This window comes from Dermacentor andersoni, chromosome 3 (genome assembly GCF_023375885.2).
Source record: "Dermacentor andersoni chromosome 3, qqDerAnde1_hic_scaffold, whole genome shotgun sequence".
Lineage (NCBI taxonomy): Eukaryota > Metazoa > Arthropoda > Arachnida > Ixodida > Ixodidae > Dermacentor > Dermacentor andersoni.
In genome coordinates this window covers 224843225-224861090 of record NC_092816.1, presented here as the reverse complement: position 1 = coordinate 224861090, position 17866 = coordinate 224843225, and the positions used below count along the sequence as shown (strand labels likewise).

The 17866-nt window shown below is 45.1% G+C and overlaps 2 long non-coding RNA genes across 2 annotated transcripts; both read right to left on the bottom strand.

Annotated features, from left to right (window-relative positions):
- Nucleotides 1-1047: 1047 nt before the first annotated feature.
- Nucleotides 1048-5790, bottom strand: LOC126536832 (uncharacterized). The gene is made up of 3 exons (XR_011893240.1): nucleotides 5648-5790; nucleotides 5178-5583; nucleotides 1048-2010 (listed from the first exon to the last, which is right to left on the bottom strand). It is a non-coding gene; the product is annotated as an uncharacterized lncRNA (long non-coding RNA).
- Nucleotides 5791-5967: 177 nt separating this feature from the next.
- Nucleotides 5968-14772, bottom strand: LOC140216664 (uncharacterized). Its single transcript, XR_011893239.1, has 3 exons — nucleotides 14561-14772; nucleotides 13289-13425; nucleotides 5968-8141 (listed from the first exon to the last, which is right to left on the bottom strand). It is a non-coding gene; the product is annotated as an uncharacterized lncRNA (long non-coding RNA).
- Between the last annotated feature and the right edge of the window lie 3094 nt (nucleotides 14773-17866).

Below are 17866 nucleotides of genomic sequence, written 5' to 3'. Positions count from 1 at the left end.
TTTGGTATGGAAAACGACTGAAACAAAATATTGCGGTTAATGTCTTCAAATGGCGCTAGGTGGTGTCGCAGTTTTGCGAAACGTTTAGTGATGGCGCTAGCTACCACCCCGTTTCACGCACACGGCGGGAATTTTGAAGCGGTTGGTTCAGTCGTTCAGTTGAAGCCATGGCGCTTAACCTACAAGCACCGGCGAAGGGGCCGCGCGTGTCGGAGGCTCAGAAGGAGACGGTGGTCGCCTTCATGGAAGCGCATCCCCAGCTGGCTATAAGATCCAGCGAGCTGGGGCCGCGCTTCACTGCTGGCGACCGCCGACGGCTGTGGCAGCAGCTAGCCGACCAGCTCAACACTCAAGGCCCCGTCGTGAAAACCACCGAGCAGTGGCAAGAGTGGTGGCGGAAGCAGGTGTTCGAGGCCCGCCGCAACGCTGCCGCACTTGCCCAAGAACACAGGTGAGTGACCGTCCAATGGCCTGGGCGATTTGTCCTTCGACATTGGCGTGTATTTTCAGAAGCACAGGAGGGGGGCGGCTACATGGCTTTCATGGCCGAGTCCTGGAGCTCACCGGGACGGTCCGCCTCCACGGTGTGACCGACCTCCCCTACCAAGAGGTAAGCACACTGCCGCCGTAATATCATGGGTTCCTGAATGGTGCCGGTTTAGAGTTTGCCATTATCTGTAAGTGCTACCTTTAGCAGAACGCGACACCGTTGGTGAACAGGAAAATAGCGTAGGAGAGAACGGAAAAGCAGGTAGGTTAATCAACTAGAATCTCAGTTGGCTGCGTTTTCGGGAAATGGGGGGTTAAGTGATTAACACAGAATTAAAATGCCTTCGCGGAAGTGCACGAGGACGGTAACACATGGGATCATTAAGCACTCAATAATTGCACAATATTTTCGCAAATTAGTACGAAAACTTGCAACGTAGGCATTGTTACAAATAGCCACGCTTATGACATTTTCCAGCAGGCTGACGTCCCCACCTGCGTGATGGAAGTCGTCGTCCAAGACGAGGCTGCGGGCGTGAGCACAGCGACACGTAAGCATCAGAGGAATGAGTGTTTTAATTATCGCCAATTGTGTGTGCAGTTCGTAAACATTAATGTGTTTACTCTACAGCGGCAGAGGATCCACCGCGCGGCGCGGCGCCTGCCGAAAGGGTGGCCGCTGCACCTGGTAAGTTATTGATCCTCAAGCTGTTAAATAAAATGAGCTCTTGTATTTTACTGAACTAGCCCAATAAGCCATAACATGGCCATAGCCACTTTTATTCGTGCCATAAAATGCAGTGCAACTGTAGAAAATGCTGTATGTTTTCAGTGTTGCAGCACCCTGTTCGGCCACCACGTCGACAGCGACCGCGACGGGTGGATACCCTGACGACGATGTCGTCGCAGTGCGCCCGCAGCCTGGAACAGGGCGACGAGGTGCTGCAGGTTGGTAGGCCCTTTGGTGTCATTTTACATGAAGGACATAAATATTCTTTATGCTTTGTTATAAGTAAATCATGAATCTGAAAAAGAAATCAGCTTGGGATGTAAACAAGAAATATGCGTTGTATAGAGGGCTCGGTAACGTGTCTTGCCAACGATCAGCCGCCGGACGAAAAGTTGGTTAGCCCTGAAAAGGGCTGTTTGATGGTGAGAGATGCATTAGAGTAGATGACGGAAGAGTAGTTCCAGCAGGTCTTTGTCTGTCCAAATGAAGAGGGCATAGCTTGTACGCGACGCTTGACACTGCCAAAGGATGCCATCAGGCCAGTGGCTCTTCAGCAGAGAGGGAATCGTTGTGCACGTTGCAATTCTTCACAACAGCAGCTTGCAGCCGTGAGCTGGTTGCGAGTAATCAGCAACTGATGCGAACAGTTCCACCATGATTATTCATTCCAGGTGCTGCGCAGAATCGAGGCCTCCACAACCCGCCTCGCTGTCGCGGCAGAGCGGACGGCAGCAGCCCAGGAGGGGATCCTGGAGGAGGTGCGCGCCATAGCGCAGGACATCACTGAGCACCTGCAGCAAGCGAGACATTAATTTATCATTTTATTCATTTGTTTCACCAGTTCCGTTGTTTTGTTTATTTATTGTTTGAGTTTCCTTTGAGTAATAGAGGAGGATTTTTTGGTTGAGAGGTGCAATGCGCGCACCCATTTTTGTTCTGTTGTTTGAGTTTCCTTTGAGTAATAGAGGATTTTTTGGTTGAGAGGTGCAATGCGCGCACCCATTTTTCTTCTGTTGTATTTGCCTCTTTCTATTTATGCTTATCCAGCTGCAATGCCAGCGTGCTTTTTTTATTTACACATTTCGAAGGCGCCTAGTCATTCACACTGGAATCGTTACAAATGGTTGTCGATTTCTGTGTATGGGTTTTGTAATGCGATATTTATATTGCTTCACTGTGTTGTAGCTTACTGCACTCATTATGAAGCGTTACCGCATAGTGTTTGCACTGTGATATTTTCATTTCGGCACAGTGAGGCTAAGGTGCAACGACTACAATGTCTTTTTTTCAGAGCACCAAACTAGTCACTCTTTAAGTTGCATAGTTTCAAAATGAAAATGACCATCACTGCACCACACCAGTGATTGGTTTCCTCTAGTCTTCGTTCCAAGGGAGTCATTGCAAGAATAACTTTCACGCATGACACTTTCTGGGTGCTGTGAGATTGCAGAGCCAATTATTCATGTTTTATGTAACATGTTTCATCACAGCTGGCAAGTGCACTCAGCTTTTTACAATTATGATTCACCTGTTTAGCATCGCACTACAATTGCTGCCGAGAAATGAATGCTTCTAGTCAGTGACTCATAACACTGACAAGGGAATGGAAATACCTGGGATAGTCATACTTTCTTGCAAGGTCACGTAAATGTAATTGCAAGTTTTACATGCCGTGGTGAAAAAGAATTGTGTGATGCTGATGTTGCAATGTTGTCACGTGCTTTGCTACCTGAAGCATGTTGTACTACAAGGTTTGTGATGTACTTGTCATCATAGAGTGTAATAAAGTTGACCTATCTATTTTTTGCACTTTTACGTTAATTTACATCTACCCATTTGGACATGATGTGACGAGTATAATGCTGTCACTGCACTCGGCGTTACATTTTGTTTGTGTTTGAATCCGCATTCATTACGCGTTACTTGCTTGCCTCGCCTGCGTATTCATGCTTGCACAGAAGTTTTGATACACCTAGCACAAGAGATGGCTAGCAAGCATATTGCCTCACTCCTACCAACGTACACTGAGCGTCAAAATGCACAGGATGCGGTGGTTGCGTTCATTCTGATGTGCTTTATGAACATTTTTCGCACCTTTTGCTGATGGTGACCATGAGTACAGAATGCCAATCATATGCATTGCTTCCATCAAGTCTGTCATGACTATGATGGGTCAAGGGATGTTTTTATTTCATATTTCATGTGATATTTAAAGAAAAGGCTGCACTTTCACGTTGCTACCGCGTTTCATGTTCCACTAGGAAAGAAGTACTTTGTGATGTGCATATTGCATAAGACAATGCTAGCTTGGGAGCAGCAGCGAATGCAGTTCTTCACAGATGAAGGGGCATGAAGCATTGCCTTACGACTGCTTCGCGAGTACTACTGTTAATAAGTGGCAGCCTTGGAGACTCTTGCATAGTGGCGAGGGTACAATTGTTTCCACGGCCGTGGCATTCTATTTAAAGGATTCTTTGTATAAGTGTACTTCATCATCATCATCCTGGTTACGCCCACTGCAGGGCAAAGCCTCTCCCATACTTCTCCAACTACCCCGGTCATGTAGTCCCTGCAAACTTCTTAATCTCATCCGCCCACATAACTTTCTGCCACCCCCTGCTACGCTTCCCTTCCCTTGGAATCCATTCCGTAACTCTTAATGACCATCGGTTATCTTCCCTCCTCATTACGTGTCCTGCCCATGCCCATTTGTTTTTCTTGATTTCAACTAAGATATCATTAACTCGTGGTTGTTCCCTCACCCAATCAGCTCTTTTATTATCCCTTAACGTTACACCTATCATTCTTCTTTCCATAGCTCGTTGCGTCGTCCTCAATTTAAGTAGAACCCTTTTCGTAAGCCTCCAGGTTTCTGCCCCGTACGTGAGTACTGGTAAGACACAGCTCTCTTACACTTTTTGCTTGAGGGATAATGGCAACCTGCTGTTCATGATCTGCGAATGTCTGCCAAACGCACTCCAACCCATTCTTATTCTTCTGATTATTTCACTCTCATGATCCGGATCAGCAGTCACTACCTGTCCTAAGTAGATGTATTCCCTTACCACTTCCAGTGCCTCGCTACCTATCGTAAACTGCTGTTCCCTTCCGAGACTATTAAACATTACTTTAGTTTTCTGCAGATTAATTTTTAGTCCCACCCTTCTGCTCTGCCTCTCCAGATCAGTGAGCATGCATTGCAGTTGGTCCCCTGAGTTACTAAGCAAGGCAATATCATCAGCGAAGCGCAAGTTACTAAGGTATTCTCCATTTACTCTTATGCCCAATTCTTCCCAATCCAGGTCTCTGAATACCTCCTGTAAACACGCTGTGAATAGCATTGGAGAGATCGTATCTCCCTGCCTGACGCCTTTCTTTATTGGGATTTTGTTGCTTTCTTTATGGAGGACTACAGTGGCTGTGGAGCCGCTATAGATATTTTTCAGTATTTTTACATACGGCTCGTCTACACCCTGATTCCGCAGTGCCTCCATGACTGCTGAGGTTTCGACTGAATCAAACGCTTTCTCGTAATCAACGAAAGCTATATATAATGGTTGGTTATATTCCGCACATTTCTCTATCACCTGATTGATAGTGTGAATATGGTCTATTGTTGAGTAGCCTTTACAGAATCCTGCCTGGTCCTTTGGTTGACGGAGGTCTAAGGTGTTCCTGATTCTATTTGCAATTACCTTAGTAAATACTTTGTAGGCAACGGACAGTAAGCTGATCGGTCTATAATTTTTCAAGTCCTTGGCGAAACGAAGTGTACTTCGTTTGTGTTTAAATTATCATCTGTCGGATGTGTGGATTGGGAACACTGACCATTCGTATGGAGGTGCACTTGTCGTGTATACAAATTTTTAAATGTATTTTCCGCTGTACAAACACACCCCTGTGATAGCCTAAGGGCACTGCACTTTGTATAAATAAATTATGTATTATGAAAACTCACCATTCCTGTGTCCTTCAGAAAAGGTTGACAACTGCGCTGCGCTGCTGCCTTCCTCTGAGGAACACGTCTTGTGGTGCCAGCACCTGGATGTCTCCTGGCTCCTCTGGCTCCTCAGCTGGTGGCACTTCCCCACCATAATCCTCCAATGTCCAGTCGCCCGCGTCCAAGGCAATGTTATGGAGAGCAACGCATGCATAAATGATTCGCGCTGCTCTATCGGGGCTGTACAGCAGTGTCCGAAAGCGCTGCAAGCAGCGGAACTTGCTTTTCAACACCCCGATACATCTCTCCACAACATTGCGCATGGATGCATGCTCCTGGTTGTAGTGGCCTTCAGAGCTGGTGCCGGCATGGCTGCCAGGTACTGGAACAAGCAGCCATGGCTCGAGAGGATATCCTGAGTCTCCTATTGCAGAAAGTGACAGCTGAGTGCTCTGCCCTAGTTAGGGGTACGCATTACGAATACTAACCAAGCAGATACTCGCCAGGCTGCAGTTGTGCGGCTAGGCGTGCACGCAGTGGGTTACGCTGCCACACCCAAGAGTCGTGGCACGAACCAGGGAACCGGGGGTCCACAACAAGAATGCGAAGTTCCACGTTGCAAACCTGCAATGGGGAGCAATACAAAATAGCGCTGCAGATATGCTCAAAATCCGTTTTGCCATTCATATGCACAAAAGAATACACGTACGCTGGTACAAGTAGCAGACTGTTTCAGCCATAGGCGTGCACAGGGTCTTGCAATTGGGGGGGGGGGTGGCAATGCGCCACCCCCCCCCCTTATGTGGACGCCTATGGTTCGCACTAATTGATAGCTAAATGAAAACTCGAGGCCCGATATTGCGCAAGAACCTCCATACGAGACAAAGCCAGCCCATGCAATGGTTGTAAGTACTTGCGCATTCAAAATGCTTCCATCGTGTCTTCCCTACAGTGTATCCATTTCTGCTACGACTGCTGCCCATTTAAAACACAATTTTGGAACGGCAGACTGATTATCCACAACACATGGCACTCATCATTACTCCCGACATGTCAGATTTCAACGAGCTCGTAAACAGTTCCCCGCATGTCCTCTTTTAATCGTTACATTACTTGTTATGCCAGCTTGGGCATTAAACCGAACAATTGCAACTATGGGCGAGTAAAAATGGCAACCACAGTTTGAAGTAAAACATTCCAACGGTACTTACAACCATGACGTTTAGGGCGTAATAACCCTTCCTCGACATGAAGCTCGCCGTGTCAGCCGGGCTGAGTCCCTCTGGCTTCATAATGGCGATCAATGTGCCATCGACGCACGCTAGCGCGCCTGGAATGGCGCCGCGTCGCGCAAACGCCGCCTTTGCCTTATCCTTGGCAGCCGGCGTCAATGGAAAGTCCACCAACTTTCGCCGGGCAGACACGGAAATGATGGCCTCCGTCACCTCGTGAATGGTGCTGCTCACGGCCTACTGTGCCATGCCTACGTGTTCCTCGCGACCAACGCTCGTCTGGAAGCTTCCGGTGCCGAAGAATCGCAGCGCGCACAACACTTTCCTTTCTGTGGAAAGGCCACTGGCTCGCTGGCATCCAATGATAGGGTCAAGCTCGTCGCACAAGCTACGCACTGTTCGTTTGGACAGACGAAAATACTGCCGGAACTCTTCTTCCGTCAACTCTTCAAATGCATCATCTACCTCGGGTCGTCGTCTCTGCGCGACTGCACCAGCCGCACAGGCGACACGAAAAGGCACGGCAGAGAAAAACGCCATGTTCTCCAACTGTTGGGAGCGCGGAATCGGATTGAACCGGATACGAAAGATGCTAACTGTCCCAAGCACTTACGTTCTAATCCAATCCAAGCCGTCTGGTAGCCGTTCTAATCCGTTCTATCGCTCCGGACGGACTCTCCGTCCGTTCCGTGGCGTTCGTCCGTTAGCAGACGACACGGAATGATTATGCGCAGCAAGACGTCACGGCTCACGTGACAATTGACGTCATGGCATTCGTCGCGGTTCAAATTGACCAATCGTGTGCGGCTTGATGGAACGGACCGCCTCCGTTCTATTTTGGAACGCGTACAAGATCGCGCCCCTGGTGTCCATTTACTTATAGGGGCAAGGTAGCCCCTAGAACACGTTTTGTGACAAGCATGCTGGACACTTGGTCCCCTGAAATGCAAGTGCCATTTGGTACTTCAGTGCCTGGAGTGTCCTTTATATCTAAATGAATATTGAATACATAGTAATAACATGAAGACGACAATGAAAAACGCCATCAGCCATCAACTGTGGGGCAAATCTAGGTGCAAGCGATTCTCTTGTCAAATATACCTGTAGGCATTGCAACCAATGTGTTCCCAAAATGTATTAGGCATTAGTCATTGCAGAACTGTATGGACATGACAATCCTAAAATGATTATGTTCTCTAGGCTTTTTTCCTCACTTTTCATCTTTTGAAATGTTTATGCGGCAATCATGAAAACAAAAATGCTACAACTGGCGTGTGGTAAGTTTTGCGTCTTATTTCGAAGCAGCTCATTGAAACGAGCCACGATGACAAATTGGAATGCTGTTACCTCATCAGACATTCAAATTTCATAAACACTAACAAAACCAGATAGGCATTACAGTGAACATCACTTAAATACATTACACTGGTTTAAAGTTATTGCACCGCTTTTTGCCAGGTAAAAAGGTTAGAAACATCCAAAATGTTCAGATTCTACGGCCAACTGTGAAAACTAAATAAAAACGTTATTAAGCTTTCTTAAACGGGTTCAGAAGCTTCACAACTGGCAGTCTTGGTGATGGACACGCTGATAGATGAGCAGCCATTCCACTGAGACAAGAATGTTGAGGGCTTCGCATGGAAGTCTGCGAGACACTGAAGAGTAGTTCTTGGTCCACATGAAGGAGGTTGCTTGCATACACGTCTGGGCCACCATACTGAATGCATGGCGCTACTGGAACTTTTTCTCCCTGCGTTGTGGAAAAAAAGCATGGTTAAATTTAGACGATATTTAATATGTATAAAAAGAGGTGAGGCGTGCAGACAGGACACGAGAGTAGAGAAGTGAACACAAACGCGAAAAACACGAAAAATTTTATGAAATTGTTTTAATACATAAGATTTTTGTACTGTGTCATTCATTATGAGGGTTCATAACCGCAACATATTTCATACATAGGTAGGTAGAAATATCGGCTTTGTCACTTTGTACAATCTCGTTTGAGGCAAGAAATTGAGTTTCACAAAGACAACCTCAACATTCTTGATTGAAAAAGAAACACCTCAGATGACATGTAGTCCTGTGAATGGGAATTGCACAGTTCAAGAAAAACAAATTAAAACTGGCACACCGATCCTGAAAAAGGAATAAGCACCTGCTACTGCAAAAAGCTAATTAATTGATAGGTTTTAGTAGCACAAGGGCATCTTGGCCAAAGAGCGCCAAGTCTATACTGCAAAAGAAAAACTTAGTGCATCGTTACAAAGCAAGTATATAAAGATGACTGATGCCTCTCTGCACTACAGTTGCTTTGCTCTAGCATAAAGTCATTTTAATGCATGCACACTTACATATGCACGCTACACCCAAGTGTAACACCTGCAGAATTAAAATTAGGCAGCAATGAAGTCGCAACCTTCAACCCTTGATCCCGAGCTGTACAAGTGACTGGAGGTAGTACCAATATCGCCAATGACGAGTCGCATTATTTCTGCCCGATGTTATGCTTCTCTTATTGTCAAAGATGAGTTACAGTAGGCATTGAGGGAAAGCTACCCTCAAGAGCAGCTCTTATTTTTGTGTTATTTCTAACCAGAGACCAATGAAGTAATATATTTTTAGAATGAGAATGACACCGAAAAATTTAGTACGTAAGAAATTTGGAAAATTTGGTACATATTTCGGGAATAAACTTGGGGGTTAAGGGGTAACGCGGCGATCGAGAAACTAGAACAAGTTTTGACATGTTTGCTACCAGTGAACGCTAAAAAATATGTTGGCATTCTGTGGTTTTGTGTAACAATGCAAAAGGGATTCTTAATAACTAAAGAAATGAATGGAAAGGTATCATAAAGTATATTTCGTGAATGTAACGCAGAATCACTCAACTCTTGTTACTATATAATCTCCACTCGATTAACCTGCACTTTCTGAACTAGTTCAGGAGGTGCTGCATTTCACTACTCGTTCCACTAGTTGAACATGGCAGAAACTGCACGTTGTGATTTGTTTAACTTAGTGGAAGCTTTTGTACAGGTCGAGTTCACAGCATTCCCTGCACTTGGTCGAAATGTAGTGCATGTTTAGGCAGCAGGTGTGGTGCCGCTTCTGCACGAGTGAGGTGCAGAAATCAGTTTCATATAATAATTACTAGAGGGAACGCTGACGCTAGTGTCTACAGGAGATGAAACAAGAACGGTTGTACCAGCATGGGAATTATGGGAAGTACATGGATTTGCCTAAACTTCGTCTGTTCGGCTTAAAACGGCTTTACGACTTTGTAAACTAGTCATTTTCAACTACATACTGTGTAATAAATAAATAAACATCATTAAAATCGTCCGACGACAGGACTCGAACACAGGAAGTCTAGAACAGAAGTCTGATATTGAAACCATAAAACCACAGAGGCATGTAACGACAAGCGAGTGCAATGCACTGATGAATTCATCGCGGGCATACCAGTGCCTTGAGACGCTTGGCGCATTTCGATTTGGTCACCTGGACAAGCTCAATCATTGCAATTAATAGCAATTATGCGTGTTGGCAGCATCTTCTGCACTTCGAAGAGCATAGCCTGCGCTGAAATTTACGACAATAAGATCTATATAGCCTATAAAATACAAAGCCACAAGAATGTCTGAATTCACAAGCACAAAGATCAGACAAATCCATGTGCTTCCCATCATTCCCATGGTAGTACGACGGCAGCGCCAGAGTTCCCTCTATTAATTACTGTAAGGAACTCTATGGCAGAAATAACCGAAGTGCCTGGCATTTTGTTCTGGATTAGTAAACTAACTTTTGCTGTCCCATAAATCTTACTGGTCTTTAATTCCAAGTCTTAGTGCAGTCACATGTCCAGTAGGCAATTGTGGTATTTTGCATAAACATTGCAAAGCCAACTGTGATGAAAGTTCACTCTGGTAAATTGGTTATGATCGAGTAGCATAGACTACTGAAGCAATCTCAGCAATCTCTGGAAGGCTAGTGAAGTAATTTTCTTATTAGCAGCCTTTCAACAGCATTCGAGCATATGACACATGCACCACAGATATGCAGATATTTCCTTGACTTAGCAAGAAGCGATGCTTCATGTTCCACGAGGCTACTTCAATCAACGCGGTATAGGTGCTCGCTAAAAACAATGCCAATGCAGATGGTCCAAATATTTTTCAGGGGCAACAGTTAGGCCTGAAATCATGTTAGATTACAGTTATCTTTAAACACATGATCAGACCACGTTAGAAGTGCCTCTTAAAATCCTCCTATTTATTATACTAGTCATATCTCTGTACACAAAGGCTACTAATTAGGTCCCATGCTATATCATCATCTTAACAAACACTTCACTTAGTAATACACATGCTGTGATAAGATTTCTCTGAGACCACATTGAGATGCTGTACAAGGTGAATTCATTATTTTTAAAATGAAGCTCCTGTTCTTCTAAACGAGAAGAAAGGGAACTGAGGGTCAACATTTTTCTTAATCACAGCTGGAACATGTCAGGGAAGGAGCGTGGAAACCTATTTGTAATTTTCTACTTAAATGTAGAAATGATAAAGGCAAATGAAAATGGTAAAAAAAACGACCAGCCATGGGTGGAGAAAGAACCTACAACCTTTGCATCAGGCATGCGATGCACTAACCACTGTGCTACCAAGGCAGCATTCAACCGTCCACAATGGCCCCTCAAATTGTCTACGCTCAAACGCGGCCGTAGTACCACAGTGGTTAGTATATCACGTGCGTAATGTGAACGTTATGGGTCCATTCCCCACCCACAGGTGGTTGTCGTTTCATCCACTTTAATTTCCCTTGAATTGATCATTTCTATACTTCATATAAAGAACTTGGAACATGTTCCTGTATGCTTTCCTTGGCCTCATTATCTGCTGCCTTCTTCCAGTTCTGTTACTTCCAGACTTATACATAATCTCATCTGGTAAGTAAACAGCTTTTGCACGATGCTGGAATGCAATATAAAACAATATTGCAGGGCCGTGTTACGTAGAAAGCCTTACATTGCGCAGGTAAGGTGTATTAATGGAAATATGAAAAAAAAAAACAATTACCACTCTAGACAGCAATCCTGTGTACTGATGTGTGTTACATGGTTTAAAGAAAACAACTTGTTCAGAAATAAAGCCACCAAACAACGAAAAAATATGAAAACTAGATGAAAATTTGTGAAGTTGCATGATAAAAATTTAGCATAGCAATAGATGAAGATATAATGAAGGAAGCGCGAGGGTGGTTTTTTTTGGAAACACGAGGCAATATACTTGAAAGATGCATATGAGCTTACATGTGGAGAAATATTGTTTATGCAGCAGCTAAACTACGAACAGGCCTAGAACACACTGACACAAGGTGTCGAGCATGTAAATCTCATCGTGCCCTTAAGTCAAAGAAACATGGCTTTCTCATGATTCGCTACACATGGCTGGCTCACACAACTTAGCCGCTTCTATATATGCCTTGTAAGTACCAGGTGGTCTGTGTGACTTGTGCAAGCTTTAAATATGTACAAGTGCCACGTAGCTGGGCAGAACCAAGGTAATGTCGTTTGCCATCGCTTTGAGCAAGTGAAACCAATTTTTTTCATTTTGCCTAATTAGGTAATTAGTTATTAACGGTTATTTAGCTGCTCAAATATTATGTTCAAAGTAAAGTGTCAGTGCGAAAATTGTAGAGCATCCTGAAAAATTCCCAATCCAGCTTTCTACTGCTCAATAGGTGCAATACAATTTTTTTTTCAAGCTTGAAAGAAGCCTTTGAATACATGCAAGGAGTGCTGAGCAACTAACCACTTGTGCACCTGAACACCACTTGGCTCCTTCTTTCATGCTACAAAAAACACTTTTTGAGAATATTTTAGAAATTGATTAAATATTACTGACTATGTTTTAGGCAAAATGCATGAAATAGTGCAACTGCCACCTCCATTTTCGGCGACATGAATTGACTCCCTTTTCATGTCCAAACCCAGCTATAATGGTGCGTGTTTTGAGCTGGTTTTATAATTTAGGCTGGTCTTGACTAATTGAAGCTTCGTACCCTAATAATAGAGTCTACAGCCTAAAAAGAAACTCGCACATAAACGGTCGCTTACAGTACTCCATACTCCTTTAATTTAGTGCAAAGTGCTTGTGAGCCAAGAAGTTGGTAGTTCTAAGCAGTATTTCTCATGCTGACCTAGTGTTATAGCCCAGCTACTATGATGCCATGCTGCTCAGTCATGTTGGTCACAGCTTCAATCTAGGCCATGGCAGCTACCCTCCAATGGGGGTAAAATGCAATAACGCTTATGCACTTAGATTCAGGTGTACATTAAAGAAGGCCAGGTTCCCAAAAGTTTAGGTTGTGACTTCGGAATGTAAAAACCCTTAATTTAATTTTAAAATCTAAAGGTGCTTTATTAGGAGGAGGACATCGTCTTGAGCTTTTGCTGCACTGCCATGGTACCAAGAAGCTCCGAGTAAATAAAAACAATTTCTTAGACAATCTCCATCTCTTGCAAGCATTTACAAACACTTCTCTGCATGCACCTCTGTTGCTGTTATATTTAGTTCCGTATGCCAAGGTGGGTTAGGATCTTAGAACAACTTTCAAACCTGTTTTTTTACCGCTTTAAAGTTGTTCGTTATGTTGCATCTCTGTGTGTGCCGAATGCACATTTCAGTGCATCAATTTCTTCATAAAGTGCACTATTATTTATATGTGCATGCAAAAAGGGTTCAGATGAACTGCTTTCTGAAGATCTGCATAACAAGCAAAAACAATTCTATGTAGGCTGCACAAAGAGAAAATATTGTTTTGTAAATATGTTATTTAGTTCTTTAAAAAAAGGCAGCTGTAAGTATTCTGTTCCAAAGTGAAAATTGCCCCTACCTGGCTCTGATTCATTTTCCGATGTTGATGGTCCATTCGGCGGCACTCAACTGACAGGCTGTACTCTGGCCATGTCCGGTGTGCTGTCACCAGGCCCAAGGTCGATTGACATCCTCACCAAATGTCGAGTCCGAACTCTGTAAAAGAAACATCTCATCATTTTGCTGCCATTTTGTCATCTTGTGTGTTTCACACACGGCCGTCAGTGAAATATTCCGTCACTTGGGTGCTAAAAAAAATTCAAGCATTTTCTGGCAGCCAAGCTGAATACACAATAAATGGAGAAGATTAAAGATCAAATACAGTTGTCACATTAGATTGATAAAGTACAGCAGAAATGGAAATGAATCACTGATACTGTGTCTGTTGGCTTTGAATGCAAGAAACGTAAAAACTGGAACTTGCAACCATGCTACCTTGAATTTCCCGCGTTTGCTACACCTCACAAGAAGTTTGGCATCGTCCGGTACTCGGGCATAGTAATCGCTTAAAATTAAGATGAACGGGCCTCGGTATAAATTAACAGGATACTTAACCGGGCAATATTTGCGCATAAAACAACTCACGTAGCGAATCTACTGTCAAATACCCGATGACGCATCTGCGGGCGGTGCGGTTTGGGCGAACAATTCAAAGACGAATCCGAGTTCCACTTGTTTCACACCTGCTAAGCTAAGATAGAATTTGAGTTTACTACTTAACTATACTGGATATTTACGCTACGAATAAAACGCTGGAAATTTTGTTACGTAACATTGCATACGTATGAAAGTGAGAAAATTGCTTTTATTGTATTCTGCCCAGGCGACATGTAGCAGCTACCACTCTCATGCAACAAAAGCATGAAAGTGGTACTCGCGGCATGGAAAACAAACACATACAGCGCCAACGTTACGCCTCTTGGAGTTAGAACTATGCACGACCACGACACTTTTCTAGCCTTCATAACGCCATGAACATGACCAAACATCGAGCGAAACAACTGCTGCTCTCGAAAATGTTTACCGCTTCCATTTACATACCTATCGCAGCCACAAGAAAAAGTCAATGGGCTAGCTGTCTACAAGCCACAGGTTAGACTGACAGCAACATATTACGGTAACGAAAAACAATTTCAACGCTGACTTAGCAGCCGCGGTGTGCGCTAAGTGCTGCAGTTCTCGTTTGCCGCTCGAAATTCACATCATGATGACGGGCACTGCATCTTTCACATCAAATATTGCACGCTTTGTTCCGGAGCTCAATAGGAGGGCGAAACGCATTTGCACGTACCTGAAATCCGCATGCCGGAAACCCGTCGACGCTCCCGAAGCCCGTACGGCCGCTTCACTTGGATGGGAGGCATATCTATCAAACATTTCACATGCGAGATGTCTCACAGCGATTATGCGAACACGAGAAAATGACGCATGGCCGCATTGCGACGCCGTGCAGTCGTGCATCGACCGATGAGCTGCGTGCGCGGACTTGCAGAGAACAAAACCATACAAAACGTTAGGCGCGAGAAGATGGCGGCTCTCGTCGCGGAGACGAAGCAGTGGTGAAGCGGTGAACCAATGTTGCCAAATGTTGGTGCCGACGTTATGCCGGCGGTGGTGGCTTTAGTGGCGTGTGTTGCGGCTGTCCAATTCTTTATTTCCTTTCCCCAAACAGTATGGTTAAGATTAGTTCATTGTTTACATTTTTTACTGTGCCACTTGGCATTATTTTTGTCTTTTTATGCAATTAAGCGGTCAATTATGGCCTCCTAGATTCGCGTGCGCCAGCTTCGCATGGTAATCTCGGTGGCCATGGGACAACGTGTAAGGATACGGCGTTCTTGTCGTTGTTAACATTTCATCATCGTTACTTCAACTTAGATAGAGGCGTAGTGTCCCCTTTCCCGGGGTGGTGGGGAGGGGGCGAAAAGGCGGCGGCAGTCACTGCGGAGACGAAGCAGCAGTGTAGCGGCGTGGTAGCGGAAAAGCGCGAATGAATGTTGCCAACTGTTGGTTCCGCATTATGTCGGTGGTGGTGGCTTTAGTGGCGTTTGTTGCGGCTGTCCAATTTTTTATTTATTTTCCCCCAAACAGTATGGTTCAGATCAGTTCCTTCTTTACATTTTTTTTACTGTTAGCTTGGCATTATATTTTCGTCTTCTTATGCTATTAAGCGGTCAATTATGGCCTCCCAGTTTCGTGCGCGCCAGCTTGGCGCGCAAATCTCAGAGGCCATGAGATAACTCGTTAGTAAACGCCGTTCTTGTTGCTGTCAGTGTTTCGTCATCGTTTCTTCAACTCAGATAAAGGCATATTGTCCCTTTTCACGGGGGTGGGGAGGGGGCGACCAAAACGGCATCTCTCAGAGGGGGGCGGGGGAGTAGGTTGGTGTTGGTTGTTATCGCGAAATTCCCAAAGCCTGCGATTTTTTTTTAGCGCTAGCATTTCTATACTTACCCAACAAGAAAAAACCATCCGTCCGTCAGTCCGTACCACACAATATCTTTCAAAACAGAACCCGCAGCAGCGAGTGAATTCGCCTTCGTGCTAACTCTTGCTTTAACGCGACCGAAGCGCCGAGAACATCGCGCGCACGAAGCTCCCAGCTCATGCCGTACTATGCGCTTTTCGCAGATCCCTTTCAAGATAGGTGTACACGCGTCTGTTTTCAAAGCGAAGTAAGCGGTGAGAACACAGCGCGTGAAGTTTTCAGCAGTGGCCACACTCTGTCCGCATTGCAGTTCGCTTTCAAGATACGGTTCGCGCGGCCGTGCCACAAGCAGCCGCCGCCGGAGAACGGTTGATAATGGTTCGACGCGGATGAGAAGGGCTAAAGAGCGATAACGGCTCAAAATAAACGTAACGTCTCTAGCGCACCTGGCCCCGCCACCTGCAGTACTTTGTTTGCGCCATTCACTTGGCGCCGTCGACCACAGCAGCTCGTGACGCCGCAGCGCTGTCGCTTCGACTCGTCGGATCAAGTCTCATAACATTGATAACGACATGGACTGCGTGTAGCTGAGGAAGAGTCACAATGCTTACGCATACTCAGGCAAATCCCTGAGGAGTTCCTGAGTAATTTTTTTTTTACCGGAAATGTGCAGTCGGCGGTGACCCAAAGTTGACAATGCATGTAAGAGGGGTGCGAAGCTTTTCTTTTTATGAGAGTCTTGCCGAGCTCCCAAAGATCTGCTCAAGTTAAGACTTGTTAATGGCTGTATGTGTTTTTTTTTATTGTCGCATGCGCTCTAACGCCATGAATCCTACTGTGTAATGACATTAGAGCAGTATTCATGTCCGAAAGGAAATGCAGCCGGTAATTGGGCTGCCTAAGGTTTGCAGCCTGGCGGCAGCTCCCCTCCCCTCTCCCGTTTCCGTTGACAAGTTAGGCGGAAGGGTCTAGGGCAATCTTTCACCCCCCTCCCCACAGTGGCGTAGCCAGAAAATGTTTTGTGTGAATGGGGGCGGGGGGAGGGGTCCCATTTCACCTTGGAGGGGGAAGGAGCGGGGCCATTGCCGTAGTAGCAAAAAATTTAATGTTAGTGAGCGTTACAAGTGCCCGGCGTGGCCCCCTTGGCTACGCCACTACTCGCCCCCCCCCAGCAATCGATGCAAATCGAGCTATCAGAACGTGCATGACGCGCATGGATGACACAACATGAACCACATGTTGCGAAGCTGGCATGGATGTCGTGACATCATCATCAGCATATTTTGATGTCCATCGCAGGACGAAAGCTTCTCCAGCGATCTCCAATACACCTGTATTGTGCTAACTGGTTCCACGTGTCTTCAAGTTTCCTATTTCCATCACGTCCACCTTATTCTCTGCCGTCCTCGACTGTGCTTCCCTTCCCTTAGCACCCATTCTGCAACTCCAATAGACCAGCAGTTATCTCCCTTACGCATTGCAATGTCTGACCAGCACGACTTCTTCCTCTTGATGTCCACCAGAATATCAGCTATCCACGTTCGCGCTCTAATCTATATCGCTGTGTTACAGTCTATTATCGTCATGCCTAATATTTTTCATGCCATCGCTCGTTGCGCGGTGCTCAACGTCTTCCCAAGCTTCTTCGGTAACTTCCAAGTTTTGGCCCCATACCTTAGTAACGGTAGAAAGCAATGATTAACACTAACCTCCATGGTCATGATTTAGTAATGCCTGCCGTAAGCTCTCCAAGAACTTTTAAAATTTTTGTTAATTTACTTGATAAGAGGTCCCTGTGAGTAATTAACCTGAATAAACGTATTTCTGCGCAGGTTCTAGAGACTGACTCCCGACCATGACATTTAGTTCTCTCGCGAGGCTGCGGAACAATACTTTTCTCTTCTGCCTACTAACTTTCAATCAGACTTGTACACTTTCTGCGCTAAGGTCCTCAAACTTTTGTTGCAAATAGTCTGCAGCGTTGCTGACTATGCCAATGTGATGTACAAACCTTAAGTTGGAGAGCTGTTTACCGTTAGACCTCACTCCTAACCATTCCCAGTCTAATTGGTTGCATACCTTTAAGTATTCAGCGATAGCATTGTAAATATTTTGCCATTGATCATGCGAAGCCTTTTGGAGATGTCTGGCTATGCAAAGTCGGCGCGT